Source organism: Hippocampus zosterae, chromosome 4 (genome assembly GCF_025434085.1).
Source record: "Hippocampus zosterae strain Florida chromosome 4, ASM2543408v3, whole genome shotgun sequence".
Classification (NCBI taxonomy): Eukaryota; Metazoa; Chordata; class Actinopteri; order Syngnathiformes; family Syngnathidae; genus Hippocampus; species Hippocampus zosterae.
The window spans coordinates 5,255,393-5,280,552 of NC_067454.1; the positions used below are offsets into that span (position 1 = coordinate 5,255,393).

The window sequence follows — 25,160 nt, forward strand, 5'->3', positions numbered from 1 at the left end:
ACCGGGCCGCCCCGGGCAGAGAATTGTTCACCATTATTATTCTGATCGCATGCAGCTGTAGAGGTGAGGCAGACAGAATTCCCCCTTGCACACCGTGGCAGGCGGCCTCCTTGAGAGTGAATGTGGCAGTCGCACACAAGGGGGCGTAAAAGGTCTCACGGGTCACGTGTGTGCGCGCTCTTCTATGCAGCCACGTCGCTTACCCAAGTGACTTTGTGGGACGAAAGGAACATCGGACGACTGGTCAGGTCTTTGGAAACTAGGCTACACAGACTACATCACGGATTTCGTGAATTTCGTGATTTCGATATCACAGGTTATTTTCGGAACGTAACTCGCACGATAAATAAGGGTTTGCCTGCTTAGGGTTGTCGCAAAAGGCGCCATTCAAGATGTGATCGGCACTGCTCGATGTATGGAGCAAAGTACTGGGGCTGGAGTAGACGTAAACGGAAGGGAATGGAGAACAAAATATGACGTGGGTCTGTTTTGTATTGTCTCCAGCAGATGGCAGCGGCGGGCTCTTCCTCCAGTTCTGCACCTTTTCCTCATCATGTCATGTACCTGTTTTTAGAGACTGTCAAGCCGTCACCGGTTGTCAGATAATTCGCCTTGCTCTTGTCTCACGTGCGAGTGTTTATTTCGAGACATTCGTCACTCTGTATCTCGTTCCTGGTCCTGTTGTAGTCCGTTTTGTTTTTCATGTTTTCTTCTTTTGTTTTTGATACTGCTATCCTCAGTGCGTTTTTAGTTTTATTTTTTGATTGGCTATGCCATGTCGTTTTTGGAGAAGTTTTAGCGTTATTTATTTCTCTTGCCTTTTGCAAGCTTGTTTCGCTCGTAGTGTCATTTTACCCTAGCTCAGAGGTGGCCAAACTACGGCCCGCGGGCCAAATCCGACCCGTTGGTCTTTTTAATCCGTCCCGCCGAAGGTTGGTAACAATTAAGGTTCGATGTCAACGACTGCATTCATTTCATTTGGACTTGCAATGACAGACATTTCAATGCCAGGTGGCACAGTTACTTGAAGTTGCAGAGCATAGGGAGGAAGGGGGAAACAATACGGAAGCCCGCAGTTGCGCCAAGTCAAGCAAATCCTGTTCGATACGACGGAATAATGTACTCTTAAAGTCTGAAAAACGTGCCCAATAATGGAAAGTACTGCTTTTTAAATCAAGAAATCCAATTAATATGTCGAATTTAGTTCACCCTTTTGATCCGGCCCTCCATAATATTTTCTGGTTCTCATGTGGCCCGATGCAAAAAATAATTGTCCACCCCTGCCCTAGCTTGCTCCCAGCGATTTATTTTGTACTTTGTCAGTCTTGCGATTTTAAATTGAAAATAAACCTTTTGTACTTGATCTTGTTTGTGGGATCCGTTCCTGTTCCAGACTGGTCCATAACCTTCACAAAATGGAGTAAAGTGCCCATCTCTGGCAAGCATTTAAAATGTCTGACTGGTAATTTAATGTCATTCTGTTTGGCTCATAAATTTGTAAATCTCAACAATTGACACGATTCTCTACCATCGCTGTCGTGATATTGTTATTTTCATTCTTGTAAATTATGGCATGATGCCTCTAGTGGCCATTGGAGGCTGTGCAGGTCCAGCGAGTCTTCCTCGAGCCATCAGTCAGCATTGAAAATGAGCTGTGTTCCTTACGCACTAAATTGGAATATGTTGGGCATTTTTGCATTTTTACGTCGAACAACTTGGCTCAAAGCTCTGCAATTTGAGCCCTCACTCTTTGATTTATTCGATCGACCGCCTTAAAAGAATCACAAAGCACGCCAGAGTGAAATTTACGACCCCCGTCTCTACTCGCCTTCATCATAAATCCATCGACTAAAGCAGTGTCACGTGAGACCCCCACCCTTAGCCGCCGCGTTCTAAAAACAAATTTTAAACACCCATTCTCAATGGGAACATTGACAAATGGGCCGTGTCGCGCCTGGGTTGCCTCAGCGCTGGGAAGAAGGCGGCGTTTTAAAAGGTGAGGCGTCCGAGTGGGGTGCCTGATGAAATTACACAACCAATTGATTGATCCCCCGGCACGTGCCGTTGCAATGCAGCTAAAATTGATGCATCTAGATTAGTGTCAGAGGGGCAGCTGAAGGACAATGAAGGCGCTCACCAAGAGACGTGACCTTCTCGCTGGCACACACACACACACGGACGTGCTGATGGCGGGAACCCAAGAGCTTGGGGAAATGTCGTCATGCCAGACAACAGGCAAGAAAAAGAGAGAGAGAGAGAATATGAGGCAGGGATGCACTTGCAGATGTTTCAATTCGTATTCATTAGCTTGGCTTTCCATTACTGACTGGAAATGAAGCCAGTGCGGCGGCGCACGCCCGCACACACACAGACACACACTTGCATGAACACAATATAAGTCACAACACATTCAAAGTACAATTTATTTTCAGGTCCAGAATGGAGGCGCGCCAGCCACTAGGCGGCAAACTTTTAGGGAGGTAAACATCATCCGGCACAAAAAAAAAAGGAAGCAAGCATTTTTATTTTTATCGCATTTAAAACATTGAAAGTGAACCTCACCTTACGCATGACAGCTTGAGGCAAATTCAGTTGAAGACTTTTTATGACTTTTAATTCCATGTGAAATAAAACGCGAGACCAACTTCACAATGCACCGAATGTCACAAAGTTGCGAAATGATGTGCATCTGCTTTTAAGAGTCCCAACTAAAACCGCATCACAGTTTTGTTGGTTTTGTTGATGTGATTGCATGACACGTATAGATATGAACATGAGGAGATATGACGCGTGCGGTCTTTGGCTGTGCAACATATTGGAGTGATGGTCGTAGTTTTCCGGATTTTAGCGGTTAGCTTTTTTGACATCAAATGTTTTGTCTAATCCTCTGCGAGCCCGGCAGGAGTTGTAGTTGACACTACCCACAGCCCCGTATTTCGTGCCGTAAATGGCTGACATCTGGGCTGGCGCCCCCCCCCCCGTGACATTCCTATGACTTTGGATGGCCAACAAGCACTGCGGTGTAGGCACATCAGTGCGATACTCCGGTCCTTGTGTAGGTGGAGCTTAGCGTCCTTGGGTGTCTTGGCTCAAAATTAAACACCTTTATGACTTTGTTTTATTACAATTTTGTTTTTTTAAACAGGCAGCATGAAAAATAAAAGAAAAAGAAAAAAAAATCTAATTTCCGCTTATAGTGACATTTTTAGAGCATAAGTAGAGATGTTCAAATAGATTTTGGTGAAAATTTATTATTTATTTTTTAATTTTTTTTAATGTATTTTTTTAAATAATTTTTCTTTCTAATATTATAAGTAACATCAACCAAGTGTTTTGAAATGTAATAATTGTCTCGAGCAAAATACATTATTTTGAAGTTTCTTAAGTTTCGCCGATTTCTCACGAGATTGGCTGAAGTCTCACACAGATGGTCGAGTTTATGCTCGACCATCTGATCCATCTTATTTGCTTTCAGACACATTTTCTGACCTTACATTTTCGTGAAAAGATGCATTTGTTTAATTTCACACTGTAAGGGGTGTGTCGTCACTCAAGAGACCCAACTATTTGCAGACAATCATTTAAAAAGCCACTGTTTGGGGGGCCGGACGGGAGGTGGGGGGGGGGGCATAATACACCGCCTTTACATTCCCATCCTAATACTTTACCCCACTTGCGTGCACAAGTTTTAACAACAACAACTAATCACCGAAAGGCCCGAAAGCCTTGCCGAACACAGCGTGATGAATGGTCAAATACGACAACAGCGCTGCTAATTAGCCCGAGTGCATTTGCGGCTTGAAATCAACCGCTGTCGACTGGCTGTCCGAGTCATGTAAACGCGGCGGGAGATTACCAGCGAGGCAGAGGGGCGCAGGGGCTTCTCCGTCCGGATCGCCGCAAAGCGCCGAATCAGCAGATCGCTAATCGTCGTCGTCTCAGCGCCGCGAGTCAGAAAAACGTGTTAATGAACGCGCGAAGCTGTCGGGTGGTTGGCCTCTGCGCACATATCTGACGCGAGAGGAGAGCGGATGATGATGATGATGATGATAACGTTTGAGGAACACGGGCAGAACCTCCACCGCTTAAAACGCTTTAAATGAGCATCCATTAAACACGGCAGTCCAAAATGCCGATCACGGGAACCGACCAGAGCAGACTGCTCCATGTGATCCTATCATCAATTTGAAATTTCCGGTCTCGAGGCAGCCCATGTTGGGGTGACAGCAGCTGCCCTTTTTGTCAGAAGGCCTCGTTAGTAGTTACCGGGTTCATCATGTTTGCTCAGTCGAAACTGTCATTCTCTGATGCTTGTTGCGTGTCGCAGCATGCTAGTGGACCGGTTAGTCCATCCGCTTCATAGTTCAGAAGTCGCGTTTAAATGAAAACTCTAAATGGTCGGCGGCTGTGTGTGTGAATTGGTTGATTTTGTTCTTGATTTTACTGCTTGGTGCTTTCTACCGCCTTTATTACCGATTCGTCTAACTGTTTATTGTGTATGTTAAATCGCTCCATGTACAGCACTTTGTATGCAGCGATGGCTGTTTGAAAGTGCTCTAGAAATACTCTTGACTTGACTTGAGTTGACTTAGATTTGTTCTTGATTTTACTGCTTGGTGCTTTCTATCGCCTTTATTACCGATTCGTCTTACTGTTTATTGTGTATGTTAAATCGCTCCATGTACAGCACTTTGTATGCAGCGATGGCTGTTTGAAAGTGCTCGAGAAATACTCTTGACTTGACTTAGATTTGTTCTTGATTTTACTGCTTGGTGCTTTCTACCGCCTTTATTACCGATTCGTCTTACTGTTTATTGTGTATGTTAAATCGCTCCATGTACAGCACTTTGTATGCAGCGATGGCTGTTTGAAAGTGCTCGAGAAATACTCTTTGACTTGACTTGACTTAGATTTGTTCTTGATTTTACTGCTTGGTGCTTTCTACCGCCTTTATTACCGATTCGTCTTACTGTTTTTATTGTGTATGTTAAATCGCTCCATGTACAGCACTTTGTATGCAGCGATGGCTGTTTGAAAGTGCTCTAGAAATACTCTTGACTTGACTTGATTGGCGATATAGGCCTAGCGATTGGCTGGCGGGCCAGTTCAGGGTGTAGCATAGCTCGCGGAAAGTCAGCCGGGTGAGGCCCCAGCACACCCACGATGTTAGAGAAGCGAAGCAGTACCGGAAAAAAAAAATGGATGGATGTTGGTTCCAAGTCATGAGTAGACCTATGAAAAAGCACACACACAGGAAGTCTGCCATTTTAGTTTGATATCCGCCTAAATTGGCTCCGTATAATTTTTTTTTACTTCATATACCGGAAAAAAAAATGGATGGATGTTGGTTCCAAGTCATGAGTAGACCTATGAAAAAGCCGGGAAAAAAAAGCACACACACAGGAAGTCTGCCATTTTAGTTTGATATCCGCCTAAATTGGTCAGTCGAATTTTTTTTTAATTCATCCTTTGAAAATTGTTTCACTCTGCAAAATGTGGTCGTGTTGACCATCATGAGTTCTCTGATCCAAAAAGTCACCCTCCAAAAAATGCCCAAAAACCAATTTGTGAGTCATTTCAACCATTTCCAGGTTGCCTCTCAAAGCAGAACTTGACAAAGAGATTTCTTTTTCAAATTGCTCCTATATTTGATCCACATATAAAAGACAGATAGCCGATACTAAAATCAATCAATAATTCGTTTTATTTTTCGTCATTGCGGATTGACGGAGCGTGTCACCAAATATTCTTGAAAATGCATTTTGGACCTGGTTTCAATAGCTTGAACACATATCGGATGACTTCTTCTTCAGCAACTGCCAATACCTCATCAGTCTCTTGGCCGCGGCTCTGAAAAATGTACAATTCATTAAATGAAGCGAAATGTTTCGAGGCTGTGAACACTCCCAAACTTTGTGTGCTTTCACTGCTATTTTGGGGTTTGTTGGTTTGGTTTCCTGGCATTTAGCTTGCGTCATCTGCAGAATTTCAATGCTTAAGTTTATCGAGTTATTCAGCTTTGTAAAGTGACTGCAGAAAGTCGAGATTTAAAAAAAAAAATGGTGAAGCGAAAGCAGTCGAGGAGGTGAAATGAAACCGCGTAATTGGAGAGGGTTTCACTTTGAGGAGTTTTGAGAGTCATTCCAGCAAAAAAGCTCACGGTCTTAAAAATACATTTAGTGCGCTAATAATCTTGTAAGGGGAGTGACGAAAAAATGGCTATAATTGCGCGGCAAAGGGAGTAACAACAAGCTTTATTTTCCAGCAGCTCTCTCTCCCTGGAAACGAGATGCCGCTTGACACCCATCTAAAAGTCATTCTAATTGGAGAGGCGGGAGAAAGTTTGTCGGAAAAGAAGCACGCCGGTGAGGGACGTCGCCGCACTCAAAGTGTCAATCGTTATTTTATTTCATTTTTTTGCGTTTTTTTTTTTTTACTCCAGCGGCAAGCCAAGCCACACAAATTTGTCTTTGTTTTGAAAGCTTTTATTTGGACATGAATTAAACATGCGGGCCGCGCAGTCGGGCTCCCTGACAGCGAGGAAGCGCTCGGTGACGAGTTGCACCTTAATTGCCTTGATGGCGTCCTCGCCGAGCTGTCGCCGTCTGCGCGCTCGTTCACGTACGCCGCAGACGCGCCGACAACGTGGGGATTGAAATACACCAGGGATGGAACAGCGTTGCAAAAAAAATCACCGTTTGGGAGCTTACTTTGGTTTTAAACTATAGCGTTCGGTTCAGTAAGTAGCTTTATCTTTTGTGTAAATGAGAACAGATTTTGTCAATTACTAACTAAGCAATTTTCATTTGTTCATTTCGAAAAATCTGTTGCAAAAACTTTGGTTTGTCTTCTTTCGAGTTAAGCAGATGATGCGGACACGCACAGTTTGAATTTGGTATCAATAAATAATAATAATACATTTTATTTATAAGCGCCTTTCAAGACACCCAAGGACACTTTACAATCAGGAACAAAAACAATAAAACACAGAACGGGTTGAGCAGAGGCAGCCAGACGCGCCAGCGGTCACTCAACCCCGAAAGTCGCTAAATGATGTTTGTTCTTGCGTCTGCGCCATCTTTTTGGTGCTGAGCGAGGATTCACACTTTAAACGAGTTGACATGTTTGACGCCTGTCCGATAATAGAGAAGATTGGGAATAGCCCAGGCGGCCCGGTAGTCCAGTGGTTAGCACGTCGGCTTCACAGTGCAGAGGTACCGGGTTCGATTCCAGCTCCGGCCTCCCTGTGTGGAGTTTGCATGTTCTCCCCGGGCCTGCGTGGGTTTTCTCCGGGTGCTCCGGTTTCCTCCCACATTCCAAAAACATGCATGGTAGGCCGATTGGACGCTCTGAATTGTCCCTAGGTGTGAATGTGAGCGTGGATGGTTGTTCGTCTCTGTGTGCCCTGCGATTGGCTGGCAACTGATCCAGGGTGTCCCCCGCCTACTGCCCGAAGACGGCTGGGATAGGCTCCAGCACCCCCCGTGACCCTAGTGAGGATTAAGCGGTTCAGAAAATGGATGGATGGATGGGAATAGCCCAGAGGGGGAAAAAAACACAATTACCCCCTAAAAGACACAATGAAGATGCCTTGATGTAAACTAAAACATTGCTATTTTTGTGTCATCCGTCTTCCTCGTAATTGTGGTTCCAATTCGTTCGCCATCCACAAAATCCCGTATAACTGAAATGACCCGAAAATGTCCACTTCCGACCAAAATGCCAGACTTCCTGTGTCTTTTTGAACAGTGGCTTCGACTATTTCATGGGCCTACTCCGTGCTAGCCAAAGCTGGCAATTAGCAATGATCGGAAAACCTCCAGAGGCCACTGGTGGACTGCTACCACTAAAATGAGGAACCCGACATTTTTGTTTCCGCAGATATTCTACACATAAAAGCCGCTTGAAGTCCTGCCGGTGTGATAAAATCTCATCTTAATGAAAGCATCATTAGCATGAGCTCACCTGTGTAACGTTTGCGGCTCCCGCATGCGAGTGCGCCGTTTCCCCCCCCCGGCAAAGCCTGCGGGAGAAGCCAAAGAAAGGCAACTTTAATGTGCTTGATGGAGCTGCTGCGTTTGGGATGTTGATTCAAGCGTTGCCAGATGACCTCCCTCCTCAGCGGCGGGCGACGGGCCGCATCGCCGCCGCAGCTGCTGCTGTTGCTTTCACGCGCTTTCCGCCGAGACCGCTTTGAACGCAGAATTAACACGCGAGGCTCATCCGGTATTTAAGGGCCGCATTAAAAATCAGTCGGGTTCTCATTTGCTGAAATGCTCCGTTTGGCCGGTTTTGCGTTTTAATGGCGAGTCATCAAAATAGCAGGCCATGCTAAGCCCATACACTCTGATAAAAATTCATTGTCATCAGCCGTAAGTCTCGTACACGTGTGTTCAATTTTGTAGTTATATGTATTCAAAGGACTCCAAAAGCATCCTAAACGGGCAACTTGAAACCAAATGAGTCTGTTTTGCACCCTGGCGTCTTGAGAAGTATCATTGAAATGACTAGCAAAGTTGAAGACTGAATTTTCAAGATGTTTGGTCAAGCTTAAACAGGTTTTTCGAAATGTGGTTAGCATCTGGTTAGCGTACAACAAACAACAGACAAGAGACTCGGGAGACTTTTAAAAAATGGGTTCTCGGGAGTTTTTTGTGGGTCTACTCATGATGCTGGGGGGTTGCCAAGTGGAACTGGCTTGGGATGTGGATATTTCAAGACCTTGGCAATGTGTCATGAGCCCTTTTCTGGGCGAGACCTTTTTGGGAATTACTTCATGTCGCCAAGTAAAACCGATGTCAGGATCAGATTTTTACTTTATTAATTCATTCATTCATCTTCCGAGCCGCTTGATCCTCACTAGGGTCGCGGGGGTGCTCGATCCTATCCCAGCTGTCTCCAGGCAGTAGGCGGGGGACACCCTCAATCGGTTGCCAGCCAATCGCAGGGCACACAGAAACAAACAACCATTCGCACTCACACTCACACCTAGGGACAATTTAGAGTGTTCAATCAGCCTGCCACGCATGTTTTTGGAATGTGGGAGGAAACCGGAGCACCCGGAGAAAACCCACGCAGGCCCGGGGAGAACATGCAAACTCCACACAGGGAGGCCGGAGCTGGAATCGAACCCGGTTACTTTATTAATCTTTTTTTTTTTTAATTCCAGGCGGCGGAAATTGTCACCAGGGATGAACATGCCCATACCGTGCAGTCCTCAAAGTAAGCATTCATTGAGCGTAGTCTGACAGTTTGTACTACGGCTTGAGTTTTGATCCACTCAACTCGGCTGTACCCTTCAAAATCAAAGGATTCTTGCCACGGCGACTCTGAAAAGACAAGCGTTTGTTTGACCTCATGCTGCTTCCATCATCTCAGCTAATTAGAAATCCCCTTCGTTCTGAAGAGGAGATAATAAACAAGCACGGGTGGTAAAAGGATCCGACACGTCACAACAATAACAATAATCGTCGGTGTTGATTGTTGTTCCGTTGCTGACCACATGTCCTTGAAAGTAACTCAATCGCGGTGCTCTGATTGATTTAAATATTCTTCAATCAATTAGAGAAGTGTTTGGCACAATGTCATAAAATTCACAAAAGAGAGAGAAAGAGAAAAGGACGGCTGCCGACGAGTTGAGTTTGTTTATCAACCTTTGGAGTGGTCCTGATTTGCACTTCCGCGGACGATTGACATGCTGGACCATTATTTCATTTCACATACTTATATGTACACACAGAAGGTTAATCTTATAGGACAACAATGACTGTTTGATTATTCATTCCGGATGGGAATAACAATTAAAGGGGGGGAAATAATTACAAAGATTTACATAAAATTGAAAATGTTTGGGGGTTTTTTTGTAATTTTCTTTTCAGTCCACCAACCAAACAATTCCAAGATTGACACCAAATGAAATGGCAGTTTATTTAGAAAAAAAACTAATTCAAATATAGTCATTTGTATATATGCTGATATATATATTTATATTTTATATATGCTTAAATTATTTTATTTTTATCCTTTTTGTCTTCTACTTTATCCCTAACACAATTTTGCTGCTGTAAATTCAGAATTTCTCCATTGTGAGACAAATAAAGGTTTTCTTACTTCTTTTTAATGGGCTGTTGGGGCCACCTTATGGGATAAAATAATGGCCAGGCAGGAAAAGATGAAAGGTAAAATGTTTTTGGTCAACATGCCCCAAGTAGCTCAAAGGATGGAGTGCACAAAGAGTTGTTTCATGGTCTCCAAGGTGATATCGCCCGTATCCGGCTCGAAGTGCCTGATTTACTTAGAGCCGAAATATCAAACACTAAATTGCTTGGCAGCAGGTGGAAGACACAAACAGAACACCAAAAAAAAAAAGAAAAAAAATCAGTCAGAAACTGTTAAAAACCAAAACAAAAATAAGGTCCACTGTTCTAAAATGATTTATGTGATCCATTTTCCAACGAGGTATTCATCACGACAACCACCTTCAAAATAGCGTTGAACGGAATAATTTGTAAGAAGTGATCCATAATAGAGCCACAAAAACGGAGAGTGACTCTCATTTTTTTTGTTAATAAGTGACAACAAAATACTTCAAGAATAGAAAGTTAAAATAAATATCACACAAATGGGTTCTTCGCTACATGCTAATATGAACGGATGATACGACGACACTTATACGGTAGATTAGCATTCACACCGCTGGGAGGATTTGCATTCATTTTTACACTCGCGTCCACTTGGCATAGTGAATGTGGAAATAAAAAAATAAATAAAATTGTTCTTAAATTTCTGAGGGAGCGGGGGGGCTCCTCGTACTCCTCTTGGCCTCCCTTAGCCTGCCAACAACAAAACCTCCAGATTGCACTTGCCACAGTGCGACCGATGCAGGGATTGCAAATTTTTATACATGCGAGTTCAAATGATAGATGAGGCAATCTGGAAAAGTTGTGCCGGGAGATATATCAGCAGGCAGCAGATACTGTACATAAAGTATGAAAAAAAAAAACACAACCTGGCTCCCCAGGATTGGGCACTCACATAAATATTCACGTGGTGCAAGTGTAGCGTGCCAATTGCTTGTTTTTCACCATCATACTCAGTGCTCTGATATTGGACTTCCTAGGAATGAATGACAACACCACGATCGGGGGGAGGGAACCAAAAATGGGTGGGGCTTAAACCGCAACATGATTTTAAATTGACACGGATTTTTCATCCTCATGCTCAGTAACTCAAACCAAAGTCAGACAGCAAAGATAATTTTTAGTTGTTTTTTTTTTCTCTACCGTATAATGTGTCACTTAACTTTCTAATATCAGGACTTTGCAGTCTGTCGTCAACTTGGTGAGCAATTTAACTGCTCAACATCGGGGTGGAATGTGAATAATTGATGGCCCGGCGAGACTGACATTTAATGAAGCCATTGGTTGATGGTGACCTAACAAATTCATCAATGTCTAATTTATTAAACACACCAGAGGGTCGCACATCCACTGCGGCCATTCGTCTTAAAGTGAGTGTCAAAAAAAAAAAGGATGTGGCGAACGACTGATGTCTCTTGTCAAGTGACCAAACAAACAACTTGCTATCAGCATGTTGAGTCCGTAATCGTGACACATGCCATGAGTACAACTAGTGGGATCAATCAACTTCAAATTCAATTCTTGGTTGCGACCACCAGATAGCGCTGTGGTTTTCACAGTGTTTACACCACAAATGAGTCCAAATCTAGTCTAAATTCTGCCATAGGAAGGCTCAAAATCTGATCTCTAATCTTGGCTATTTTAGCAATCGTGTAGCACATATCAGCGGGACCACCCAAAAAAAATCAATAAAAAAAAAAAAATATCAGTGTGCTTCTTGGCAAATCGTCAAACCAGATACATTAAATGTGGGGTGATGTTACCTGAACGAAAAGCGAGAGTGAAACAATGGCAATAAAATCCGCGAAGCGGGCCGCCGGTCTACGGGGATCCGCGGTCACGTCGGCATGCGTCACGACTATTAGTCGCGCCTTATTGCCTCCACTTTACTTTCACCAGGGAGGACGTCATTTCGGCGCATCCGTCGCTTCTTAAGCAGCAGGCTCGACGGACCGCAAAAAAAAAAAGAAAAAAAAACCCCGGATTAATTACAGGAGAAGCTGCGGAAGCTCGTCACGGCACAGAGTAATATTCGGGGGCCCAAAAGACCGCAGGCAGCCACTCGATTTATTGTTGGACAACACAAAGGAATGCAGAACCTTGCGGAATTCAAAAAAAAAAAAAAAAGGATCATCAGAACTTTCACAAAACAGTTCCCAGCATCATGGACTCGAACTATTGGCCGACAACTCGGCCGGCCATTGCTCTGCCCACTAGCGAGGATAACCTTAACCCCGATCTGACACCGACCACCTCTCAAAAAAAACCCAAAAAAAACATGGAATCCCAAGTCCTTCACCCGGACTATAGGGGAAAAACAAAAAAAGTTGTGTGTGTGTTTGTGTGTTATTATTATAGATTTTCTGATGGTGTACACGACAGGCTGCACATTTTGCCAGTCTCACAACCACATTTTTTTTTAAAGTCAAAGGAGCTTACGTTTAATATGCAGTGTTGACAGCGATCAGCAGTCGCTTGCAGCTAGCGATCAGAGCCATGTAGCCGTGACCTTTAACCCCCCCAAATTTTAACCAAACTAAACCATAAAATCTGATTACTACCACAAGTCTAGCATCATCGGAACCACTAAAGACTAATTTTTCAGCTTTATTCCTTACTTTGTTCAGTCATGTGATTTTTGACACCCACTGTTTCATGAGGTGTCGTGAATCACTCTGGTTTCGCATGAAGACTATTCTTTCTACCATGGATAGCTCCAGTCCGACTTGGGTACCACAGACAGTTCCAGTCCGATTAAAAAACAAGAAATGATGGGACTCTTCACAGCAAAAAGAAAGAATTGGGCCATCCCTGTATTTTTTTTTTTTAAGTCATTGCATTTTCTCCTCATGTTTTCGAAATTACTCTTGCAAATGTGCATAAACTTGCCTCCTGAGCTGCTTATGGCGCACAAACGTGAATACATGCGTACCTGCTTAGCTAATCGTAACCTCTCTACCGCATTTCTGCTGGCACAACCTGGTCCTATAACCTATGAATTTTTCGTGCCATTGTAACACGTTTACATTCGTGCAAAGGGACGGGCGGGGGCATTGAACTGAGATGGGATGTCCAATCACATTGTGGTTTACGACTACGAGTCAATATCTCATTTCACGATCAAAACAACCAATGGAACAAGGTGTTGGAATTGCTGTTAGCAACACAAAACGTCTGCGGCCCGGTAGTCCAATGGTTAGCACGTCCGCTTCACAGTGCAGAGGTACCGGGTTCGATTCCAGCTCCGGCCTCCCTGTGTGGAGTTTGCATGTTCTCCCCGGGCCTGCGTGGGTTTTCTCCAGGTGCTCCGGTTTCCTCCCACATTCCAAAAACATGCGTGGCAGGCTGATTGAACACTCTAAATTGTCCCTAGGTGTGAGTGTGAATGGTTGTTCGTTTCTGTGTGCCCTGCGATTGGCTGGCAACCGATTCAGGGTGTCCCCCGCCTACTGCCCGAAGACAGCTGGGATAGGCTCCAGCACCCCCCGCGACCCTAGTGAGGATCAAGCAGCTCGGAAGATGAATGAATGAATGAACACAAAACGTCTTAAAAAAAAAAAACTGTCAGCGGATTCAATGCCATTGACGGACGGCTATAGAGCGCAAAGATTCATTTGAACTGAGCTGGTGGTAAATGAGTTACGAAAGGAAGCAATTCTGATCACTTTATCACATTTGAGTGACGCGTCCATCAATGCCTTGAAACCGTGAGAGCCAGAAAGCAAAATAACAAATAAAATACTTAACAGAACCTTGGTGGTAATTACAGTTGTAACGTTACTTGCTTGTGAGTTGCAGTTGATTAATCGATTCATTCTTTTTGCTTTCCCTGCCAGTGCCATTATAGAACGCCGTTGCAATTTTCCGCACCGCGACGCTCAGACGTCAACACGCATATGGGCAAATGTTGTAAATTGTGTGATTATGACATATGATATCGTACTTTGGGGTGGGGGGTGGGGGGGGCTGGCTGCTCGGGCTCTTCAGTCACGGTGGCGGAAAATAACTAAGATAATTGCCTTCTTTGAATAATTCCAAACATGTGATGAGAGCAAAATTATCTGAGCAGAATGCAACGCAACTAACGACGCCACACACAAAGTGAAGTGAGTCTCTTATTTATCTCTGGCGCTCGTTTGTATCGAGCAGAAAATATGAGGAAGGCAGCAGAATTCTCCTATTTGACATTGATGTTTATCGGACATGCACTCTTCCTTGATGTTTCTTTTCAAACGTGGCTCACTTGTTATGCATTTTATGTTTTTTATTTTTATTTTATTATCCCAGCGATAAAACGTGACTTTGCATTGTCCCTGGCCTGCTTTCACACTTAAGAGCAAAACCGCAATAATGGAAAAAAGCAAAACAAACAAAGGTATTGATAAATACAGTGGCAAAGTGGAGACCTCCGCCAAGGTTTCTTAGCATACATACAGCAAATTGTAACCATGACAACCTTGTTAGAGTGTGGGGTATTTTAAGACATAGTTTACAGATGTACACATTTTTTTTGTATTTTTGTAACATGTACGAGCTTGAAAAAAATATTGACGGATATGAGAAGTCATTTCATCAGGTTTGACTCGATATCATATTTTTGGATTTATTAATTTTTCAATTATTTTTTTTACCTTGTTGTGAATCAACTACAACCAGCTAGCAGGGTGAAGAACAAAATGTTTCTTTGTTCATTGTATAACCAAAGATTGACCAAATAATTGCAGATCTGCTGGGCCCTCACTTAATATGTGGTATAATTTGGTGTAATAAGTTGACATAGATTTTAGACCTTATTGCAAAGAAAAACATGATGGGCTGAAAACAAAAAAAAAAAGTTCAAACTTATCGTTGCTGTAACATTTTATCATGCTTTATTACTATAAAAGCATTGACCTACAAGCATCATTACCATTAAGGAAATTAATTATGCAATAACCTGAATTAATGAAAGACGTATTGGCTCTCGAACTTTGTCATGAATGCCAAGTCACAAAAATACATGTTTTAAATCTAGAATAAAACGTAACATTTAGTCACACAATGATGTTATTGATTACATTTTGTTTTTTTAAATCATGACAAAAAATGTGTTTAGGGATCGTATAAAATGTGTTATAGCTGATATAACAAACAAATAGCAATTCATAATTTGAAATGATTAAGATGGTTGCATTAAAAAAAAGTCACCCACAAAAAAAAAAAAATCTCGTAAATGACATTCTAAAATTTAACACCATAGGGTGAGTTAGTGAACATTAAAATTCTCCTTGGAACGACATGATCTTACATATTTGTAAAAAAATAAAATAAAATAAAATAAAATCACTGTTCCAAACCACCACCCCCAACTTTTATTGAAACTCACCATCTGGGCAAATTAAGAGTGACATAAAAAAAATAAATAAATAAATAAAAAGACAATATCATTCTAATTGTGGACTCAAAGTTATTTGAGAGTCTGTGTGAAAGTTGAACTTCTGTCTTTGGAGTGTCAAAACAAAGTTATGATTTTTTTTTCCCCCGCCTTTGAAGTCTCAAGCGCCTCTTATTAATTTTATTATTAGCTTAGGTGATTTGCTGACTCCTCGGGATTTCAAATGGCAATAAACTTGTTTCCTTGAGTTGTCACTCGTTTCCGTGAGTTGTCACGTCCTGTTCTATTATTGAGACTCCAATGTCACCACCCGTGTCATTTCTGAACTCCCCGCTACGCCAGGTAGCGTGCGTCACGATCGGAATATATTGAATAAGAAGTGCGTCTCTCGCGCCTCACTTGGCGGTTCGAGCACACGGTTGAAAACGGGGCTGTAGTATGAAAGCTTTGCTTCGGCGAGGTTGCCCGTCAGCGTGGCATATCGCGATCCGGGACTTCCCGCAGAGATGGGCCTCGCTTCCGGAGGGAATGCCGGCCAATCTCCTGCCGGCTCGTCTACCTGGGAACAGCTGCAGATGCCATCTGCCGAAGTTTCCACCACCTGCGAGGGCGCTACACACTTCCTCTCCGACATTTAGAAGAATATCTGTGGTCATTGTTCAAGTCCATTTCTTTTTTGTGGAGGTTCGTGATCCAATTTTGAAATGATTAATTAAATCGAGACAAATATTAATTAAAATATTGGAAGGTCCTTGATTCTTGTATTCTTTTCAATTTACTCAAACAACGGCTCATCTCTCAAAGCCCATGTTGCGTTATGGTAAATCGAGGAAAACCTGCACAGGTCTGGAGTGAGTAATCTGGATTTCACGCTCTCTCTCTCTCCATCTCTCCTGTGTCGCGGGTGTGTCAGAGATCTTCGGGCTGTAGGCGGACTACACCCTGAATTGATCGCCAGCCAATCGCAGGGCATACAAAGGCAAACAATAATTCATCTGCCACGCATGTTTTTGGAATGTGGGAGGAAACTGGAGTACCCGTTGAAAACCCACAGAGGCACGGGGAGAACATGCAAACTACACACATAAGCAGGAATCGAACTATGCACTGTGAGGAGGACATGCTAACCAGTTGACCACCATGGCGCCCCCCAAAAATGTGTGTGTATATGTATGCGTGTATAACTATATATATATATATATATATATATAGAAGTCAAGATGGCGCCCGAGTAGGCAGCCGTCAGCAAGTGCTCTCATGAGCCTTGCTTTCTTTGTTGTTTTTGTGTTTGTTTTGTCACTTTGTGTTTGTTGTTACGTCGTGTGGACCTGATGTGGACTTTTTTCAGCATTTTTTGGCCACGACTGGATGGATGTAAGTCTTGAGGAGCCGACGATGAGAAGAAAGGAGCGTTAGCGTGGAGCGCCGATGCGGATTTGGAACTGGGAGTCGCAGCTTGGAGTTTGAAGCGGATTACGTGGGACAGGAGAAGTGAACTAATCTCTTTTCGTCAATGGACGCTATAGCTTCGTGTTTGCTTTCAAAACTTAGCTTATAGCCGACGTGTGCACATTTTCAGCATGACGTCTCTGATCCTCTCCTCTTTCATCTATAACTGCTTCAGACAACAAAGTGTATGCAGAAAATTGGTAAAGATTGCACGACTGTCTGTGTCCTATGTGTTGTGTTGTGTTATTTTGACTCCAAAATGGCGCCGCGAGAGTGGCTGCCTTTCCAGCAGCTCCTATATTTTGTTGTTCTACTTCTTCCTTTCATAACTTTGCTGCTGTGAATTGGGAATTTCTCCATTGCGAGACTAATAAAGGTTCTCTAATCTAATTATATATATATATATATATATATATATATATATATATATATATATACACACACACACATAATAGATAAATACATCCGCCATGCACATACACACACACACACAGACAGACATAACTATTGGTCCATTTTTTTCTTTTTACCCACTGGACTATTTATGTTGTCATACAAAGAAACACTGATCACAATCATGTCAGCATATTCAAATGTCATTTTGATCAGCGGTTCAGAAAATGGCTGCATGCTTTTTTTTGAGCAAATACGATATGAGTATCATTCGCTGGAATGTTAAGCTATCTTAGATTGCTACACTAATAAGGGTACAATTGTATAGCTTCATTAAAATGTCGTAAAATAAATTGGGCTAGTCTGACTCAGCCCTGAAACTGGAGGCTGAAAATGAGTCCCACTTTGGCCCTGCCGCTGTATACTGTAGAAACCCATAAAAATTATTGCCGAAAAAAAAAAAAAAAAGCACGATATAAAAGCACATCGTACCATAATATGGCTGGATTACACAACACTGCTCAAAAGTCTTAGGTTACCTCAAAGGCAGGGTTCTTCAAATGAAAACCAGTGTCTACAATGATATCTGAGTTCGATGGCATCAGTCAACTGAAGGTATTTTATCTGTACTCCTTATTTTGATCATCTTAATTATTTTAATTTGCCTTCTTTGAATGTTATGTTTTTTTAATTTTTTGGGGGGGGATTTGATCATTTTAACACCATTTACTTGAGATATTAACTTGATTGGCTATCAAACATTGAACATTTTTGACAAAGAAACAAACAGGAGGGTTAACGGCTTCAGGAGGACTCCGCTTGTTGTCCGTTCATGTCATTCCTGTTTGGTCACGGCAACAACAAAGCTCAGTCAGCACATTCTAAGCTCTAAAATGATCTTAATTAGCGTTGGCTCTTAATTGGGGTCCAGATTTTAGGGACATCTTCTCAGTTAATGGAGCTTAACAATGCCTGAGTCAGAGCTTTTTCTTCTGTTGGTCAACAGATGGAGAGAAAACTAGTTTAGTTGTCCCCCTCTCCCCACTTGAGGTGCTGACAAAGTATATGTAGTGATTGAACATTGATCCACCTCTTCTTGAAACATCAGTAGAGATGAAAAGAAAAAAATGGATATAAATTTAAGTAGCAGTTAACACCTGTGTCACCGCAGGAAAAAAAACAGTCAGATATTCTGCACTTACGACAACAAACACGCCGATATGGCTTCACATTCACGCACCTCCAACAATACGGGATTGCACAAAGTTCCACGGCTGACTACGAAAAAAAAAGGTCCATACAGTATAATTTTGAATTAGGAGAGCCATGTCGAATTATGCTTGAATGTACATATCATATTAAATATATTGCCCACGAAACAAGTGTGACTGACCCTGGAAAATATACAAATATTCGTAAATGTAATCGGGACTTATTTTCTTGTTGTTATGTTACATTTTAAACGGTGTTTAAATTGGAATGGTATTGACCAACTTGTCAAATAGTCATTACAACTTTTTTTTAATCTCGAGAAAGCATCTTGAATTTAAGCAGCTTGATTAGCATGTTTGCATTGCTTTGGACTGCCGAAGCCAGCAATCAATACTATTTGTCAATTCCTGTGAGTTCGTTATTTTTACAAATTACCAACCGATCATAATGGTTGAAAATGGAAACGCGTGATTCAAAAAGCATGCATTTTGTGTTTATGTGAGTGCTTAGGGCGTTGCTTGCCTAAGTGAGATTGTTTTGAAGAGGAAAAGTTTCCACTCGACGCCGGCAAATTATATCGTTCCTGAGACGATGACATGTTTCTTGTGCAACCATGCGGTCAAACGATCAACGACGTGAATAACACTTGTGGATCACCATGTTGGACTTACCTTGGTTGCGATTTGGGCTTGGATTCCAAAGCGGAAGTTCGTCGTCAGCGTATATAGAGGTAGTCAATGTTTACATCAAACGGTGCTTTCATAAAGCAGCTCTTCAGCGCCACCTCTGGCCTGGCATACATACTGCAGCATTTCAGCGTCTGTGTAGACACACATTTCTTACGAATCGGCATTTTTTTTTGTTTTAATTTACTAACAAATAAGAAATAATTTGTGGCCTTGGCGGAAATTCGTCATCAGTGTACGCAATTTACTTTTTGAGTCCGTCAACATTGTTGTTAATCCATGTTTACATCAACCGGTCTTTTTGTTCTCTGTTTTGGTTTAATTCGTATGGCAGCTTTCCACCTCAGTCCTGACATACATACTGCAGCGTCTGTGTGGACACCCACATTTCTTGCGAATGGGCTTTTTTTTTTTTTAAACCAATAAGAAATACATCGACATGATTTCTTTTTGGCCGTGGCCTTAATCAGTGAGACGCGATTCCCATCTGAGGTGTACTGCGGTATTCATTGTTATTCCGTCTCAGTCCATGTGTCAGTCCTGCGGGACAATTTAGTCAGAACAAGGTGCTTCCAAACATCCCTCAAATGACATTTAGCTTTTGTTGTCCTTCTCCATTATGAATTTCCCCCAGTGAAGGCCCGACTTGTGTCTTTGATTAGATTGCCGTTGGTCTGATGCGGTAGCATTACTTACCTTAATGAGTCGCCCCTAATTGTAATGAATTACCCCGGGGTTTGATACATTAGCTCAGCCACAAACAAACACTCTGTTGTACGCTGCGACCACACGCAGGATTGATTAAAAAATACAATTAGGAATGAATCAGGTTTGATTTTCCCGCGTGTGACAAGTAGCACAAGTCATGCCCTCAAAAAGTATCGAGCTGGACTCACAATGACAATTTTAAAACTAAATAAAACACAAGATTATTGGCGTGTGTTATTGCACTTTTTCATACAAAGTTTTGACAGCCGCACGTCGTTGTGTACTAAAGCTCACTTTCCCCCGGAACGATGCGAATGAATGAGTCACCATCCAAATGCCCGCTAGAATTCACAATAAGGCACACATCTCAAAAGAGGTGGACAGTCCATCAGTCCGTCACTGACAATTTTCTGACGAATGATGACTGACAAACTTACCAAACAATGTCAAGCGGCGACGGAACTCTTTTTCCGTCGCTGTCTGACGCGCATATCGCTGACGACCGACGGAAACACGCCCCCCGCCTGTCTAGTGTGTGTTAGTTATAACGTTAGCGTACTTGAGCATACTGCATTGACTATGAATATACAGTAGGTGGCGGTATTCACCAAAAAGACATTACAGCACGTTTGTTACGTTTCGGACAAGCCGAATTAAGTTTGGACCCCCAAAGTGTAGACGTCAACAAGGTCTCCGTTGCAAAAATATGTTTTTAATACAAAAATCGCCACGACTAAGAGATAACATAAAGCGCTGGTCAAAACAAGGACCAGAGGGCACAAAAAAAAACGAACAACAAAAAGCGATTGCTCAAAAGGCAAGGGAGGAAACTAAGGATCGCGAGAACAAACACAAAAAATGTATCAAAATACACGCAAGAGAAAGCCAAATCACAAAATAAAATCCAATACTTACCAAACCATTGGTACCGAGAGTTCTAAAGCGAAACACGACGAGATCTAGAGCAAGAATAGTCTATGAGCATGGAAACAGCAAGGCCTAAACAATACTCCGACAACCAGAAAACAGATTGTTGGTTCTTAAATACAAGGTTCAGTAATTGAAAGATTGGCAGCAGGTGTGCAGCCAGAAAGTCTGCTCAGTCTGCCACCTGCTGGCCAGGCCAAGAACAGGAACATGTCAACGTTATTGGAATCATGCGTCAAGTCCAGTCAGACTGGTAAGAGAACAACTAATTAATGAGCTAAAGAGGTATACGAAAGTAGTTTTGAGTCATTTTTGACGAGAGAGGCATTCTCGTGAGTTAACACAACCTAATGATCGACGGATTGGAAGACGGGCGAAATGTCATGACGGAAGCGATGTCGGGAGTACGGTTAAAATGACATGAAGGAGTGACCGACTGATGATTATAGTTGGGTTTGGCTTGGGAAAAAAAAAATTAACAGACTGGCGATGAGGGCGGCCCGGTAGCCCAGTGGTTAGCACGTCGGCTTCACAGTGCAGAGGTACCGGGTTCGATTCCAGCTCCGGCCTCCCTGTGTGGAGTTTGCATGTTCTCCCCGGGCCTGCGTGGGTTTTCTCCGGGTGCTCCGGTTTCCTTCCACATTCCAAAAATATGCGTGGCAGGCTGATTGAACACTCTAAAAATTGTCCCTAGGTGTGAGTGTGAGCGTGGATGGTTGTTTGTCTCTGTGTGCCCTGCGATTGGCTGGCAACCGATTCAGGGTGTCCCCCGCCTACTGCCCGAAGACAGCTGGGATAGGCTCCAGCACCCCCCGCGACCCTTGTGAGGATCAAGCGGTTAGGAAGATGAATGAATGAATGAAAGGACTGGCGATGACGGACAGGTGCCCAGGTTGCTTATTGATGCTATATGAGGTAAACTGGCCACTTCGGCACCTCAGTCTTATTTTATTGTTAGTTGCTTCCTCTGCGGGAAGTTCTGCGTTATTGTCTCCTCTCATTCCCTCGGAGGGCGTCACGCTCGAGAACAGGTATATGCAAGAGCGCAGCCGCCACTAACCTGCCTGAACTGACCTGTCAATCAGAGGAAGCGACTCTTCTTTACAAGACGCACGGACTGGGAGCTGTCAGCCTCGGTGCGTCTGCTTCAAGTTTGGTTCCGATTCATCGGAGAAGCGCTCAGCCGTAGCCGTGACAACGGTGAGGGATTTGAAGCAAGCGTTTCTGTTGGCCTAAAAGAAAACTACAACCGAGCTAATTCCTGATCTGAAAAGACATTGTCCATCAAGTTGGTTTTATTGATTTTTTTCGGTATTGGAGGGGGAATTTTTAGGTAAAAAAATCGGTGTTTCTGACAACATTATGACCGATTTGGAAATTTGTGACTTTATTAAAAATTTCGGCCACTTGATCGTTACCGTCAGTCCATCATTGTTTCAAACCAAACCCAAACTGCCATTGTCAGCGCGTCGCTCCGCCAACATTATTTTACCGGTGCTTTCGCCATCACTCAATTAGAAGTTCGTCACAACTATTTTAGGCTCGTCGTTAAATCTCAGCGGTCTGCCAGCCTCTCTTCCTTATTGTCATTTTAAGCATGCTCCTCACTCTGCTAAATCTATCATGTGTGGTCAGATCACCGGCGAGCTATCTCATTATCCTTCTGTTTCTTCATCTTTTGATTAGCGCATTATAGCTTTGGTGCACGTGGTACGTTTCCGTCAGTCGTCAGCAAAACGGGAGTCCCTCAGTGACTGACTGAGAAGATCCATCGATACTGACCGAGTTAACGACGATTCCAGTGATGGACGAAAACTCACGAGCCCGTCAAGTTTTACGGTCTGAGTAAAAAACAAACCAAAAAAATAAAATAAAATTGCTTGTTAATTATGCTCACGGTCTCCTAGGGAAGAAAAATGGGTCACTTTTTTTTTTGTAATGTCTTGTTGATTGGGTAACAATATAAATAAATTAATATAAAGCCGCTCTCAGGATTGTTCATTTGAAAAGTGATTCAATGCAGTCTAATCCCATTTTAACAAATGTGTTATTTGTTATTACAATGTCATATGACGTTACGTTGTTAAAATAATCACAGCTGGATGAGAAATAGCTAAATATAGTCGGTTCCAAGTTCATTCATTCACTCATCTTCCGAGCCGCTTGATCCTCACTAGGGTCGCGGGGGGTGCTGGAGCCTATCCCAGCTGTCTTCGGGCAGTAGGCGGGGGACACCCTGAATCGGTTGCCAGCCAATCGCAGGGCACACAGAGACGAACAACCATTCGCACTCACACTCACACCTAGGGACAATTTAGTGTGTTCAATCAGCCTGCCACGCATGTCTTTGGAATGTGGGAGGAAACCGGAGCACCCGGAGAAAACCCACGCAGGCCCGGGGAGAACATGCAAACTCCACACAGGGAGACCCGAGCTGGAATCGAACCCGCTACCTCTGCACTGTGAAGCCGACGTGCTAACCTCTGGACTACCGGGCCGCCGGTTCCAAGTTGTTGTTGTTTTTTTTTTTTGACATCCTATGCAGGAAGAATTAGTACTATCTCGCGGTACATCCTGAAGCAACATCCAGTAGGACACAGCGGATCCAACTTCGTCAAACTACCACGACAAATATGGCCGCTGTTGCGTGTACAACGCGGGTAAGATGGTGCGTTTTACCACTTAGTCGGCGAGTCATACGAGGTGTCGTCTTGGAATTAATTAAAAGTCAGCAGCGTGGATCGTCAGAATGCTCATTAACGCCGACGCCGCCTGATGTGAATTTTGTTGACAAGCTATCAGCGCGGCGGCATCACTCAGGCACGTCAAAGCGTACGTACGCACACACACACACGCAGCGCAGTCAAGTGAGGCCAAATGAAGCCATCCCTCATCCAGTCCCGATGTTACCCCCCACACCCTACCACAGCCCCCCCCCCTACCACCACCACCACAATCATCACCATCACCCTGGCGCTGCGAAACATTAAATTTCTCCTTCAATCTTCTCGCTGTAATTATGCCATATTAATTTAATGTAATTGGGCGAGACAGAGCAGTGGGATGCAGTGACACACTTATTGACATTAGCGGGGCCGTGTTACATTTCCATGGCTTCTATTAAAAAAGGAGCGAGCGCCAGAGAGAGAGAGAGAGAGAGAGAGAGAGAGAGAGAGAGAGAGAGAGAGAGAGGCCAGGCCTAATTATGTTATGATTAGTGATCACTCCGACAGTTTCAAGGAGTTGTGTTTATTTCTATTGTACAAGGTGGTAGTTTGCATGAACAACTAGCAGAAAGATAAGATAAGATATCCTTTATTCGTCCCACACTGGGGAAATTTACAGCCTCCAGCAGCAAGAATGTATTTAGAAAGAAGAAAGAATAAAGAGAAGAAAACAACAAACATCTTTCAATTAAATGCAATACGAACACAAAATGGATAAATCGCAGTACTATTTACAATTTTCCTTCACATCATTTAATTATTATTATTATTATGATTGTTATTTTTTATTCATCAGCCTGACAGCAGTCGGTAGGAACGAGCGTCGGTATCTCTCCTTCTTGCAGCGCGGGTGTAACAGTCTCTGGCTGAAGGAGCTACCAAGTGCTGTCAGAGACATGAAATTAATTGAAGGGCATGAATATTGTGCAGCATGTGCCCGTGATTGACGGTGGACTTTTTTTTTTTTTCGACGACCGCCGGAGTACCCGGAGAAAAGCCACGCAGGCATTGGGAGAACAAGCAAACTCCACACAGGAAGGCCGGGACCCGGAATGGAAAACCATGACTTCTGCTCTGTTTTACGGGGGTCGTAGTTTCAGGTATGTTCGGGTTTTAAAAATGTTTAGGGGCTGGATTGCACTCTTTGTCCCTTTTCGCTCTTTGTGAATAATAGCAAGGGTGATCAATTCCTCTGCTGGTCACATGACCCCAAAAAAGAAAAAAAAAGGTTGTGAAAAAAATGCATTTTGAGTCACCGTATCGATCATACGGCGGTGGCGATGGCAATCTCTTCGTTTGAGAAAAAGCTCTGCCGGCCTGATTGTCTGTTTTCTTGTGACCGCATCTCGCCAAGTGATAAGACCTCAATTACCCGACAATGGAGCGCTAACGTGTCCGAGGCAGCCTGGCCTGTAACTCGAAGGAATGAGGCTCGGAATGTCATCTCTTGCTCACATGATGACGAGTGCGCTTCACTGGCTGCATTTTTTTTTTTAGTTTTTTTTTTCTTCTTTTAACCAGCTGGAACACCAATACAAAGCATTTT

General features: G+C 43.2%; 1 long non-coding RNA gene across 1 annotated transcript in view; it reads right to left on the reverse strand.

The window, feature by feature from the left end:
• LOC127598984 (uncharacterized) overlaps nt 1–19,379 on the reverse strand; it is a 98,912-nt gene extending 79,533 nt beyond the window's left edge. Inside the window, exon 1 of the long non-coding RNA XR_007961977.1 lies at nt 19,239–19,379. This is a non-coding gene — a long non-coding RNA (uncharacterized LOC127598984). The remainder of the gene's footprint in view (nt 1–19,238) is intronic.
• Nucleotides 19,380–25,160: the final 5,781 nt, after the last annotated feature.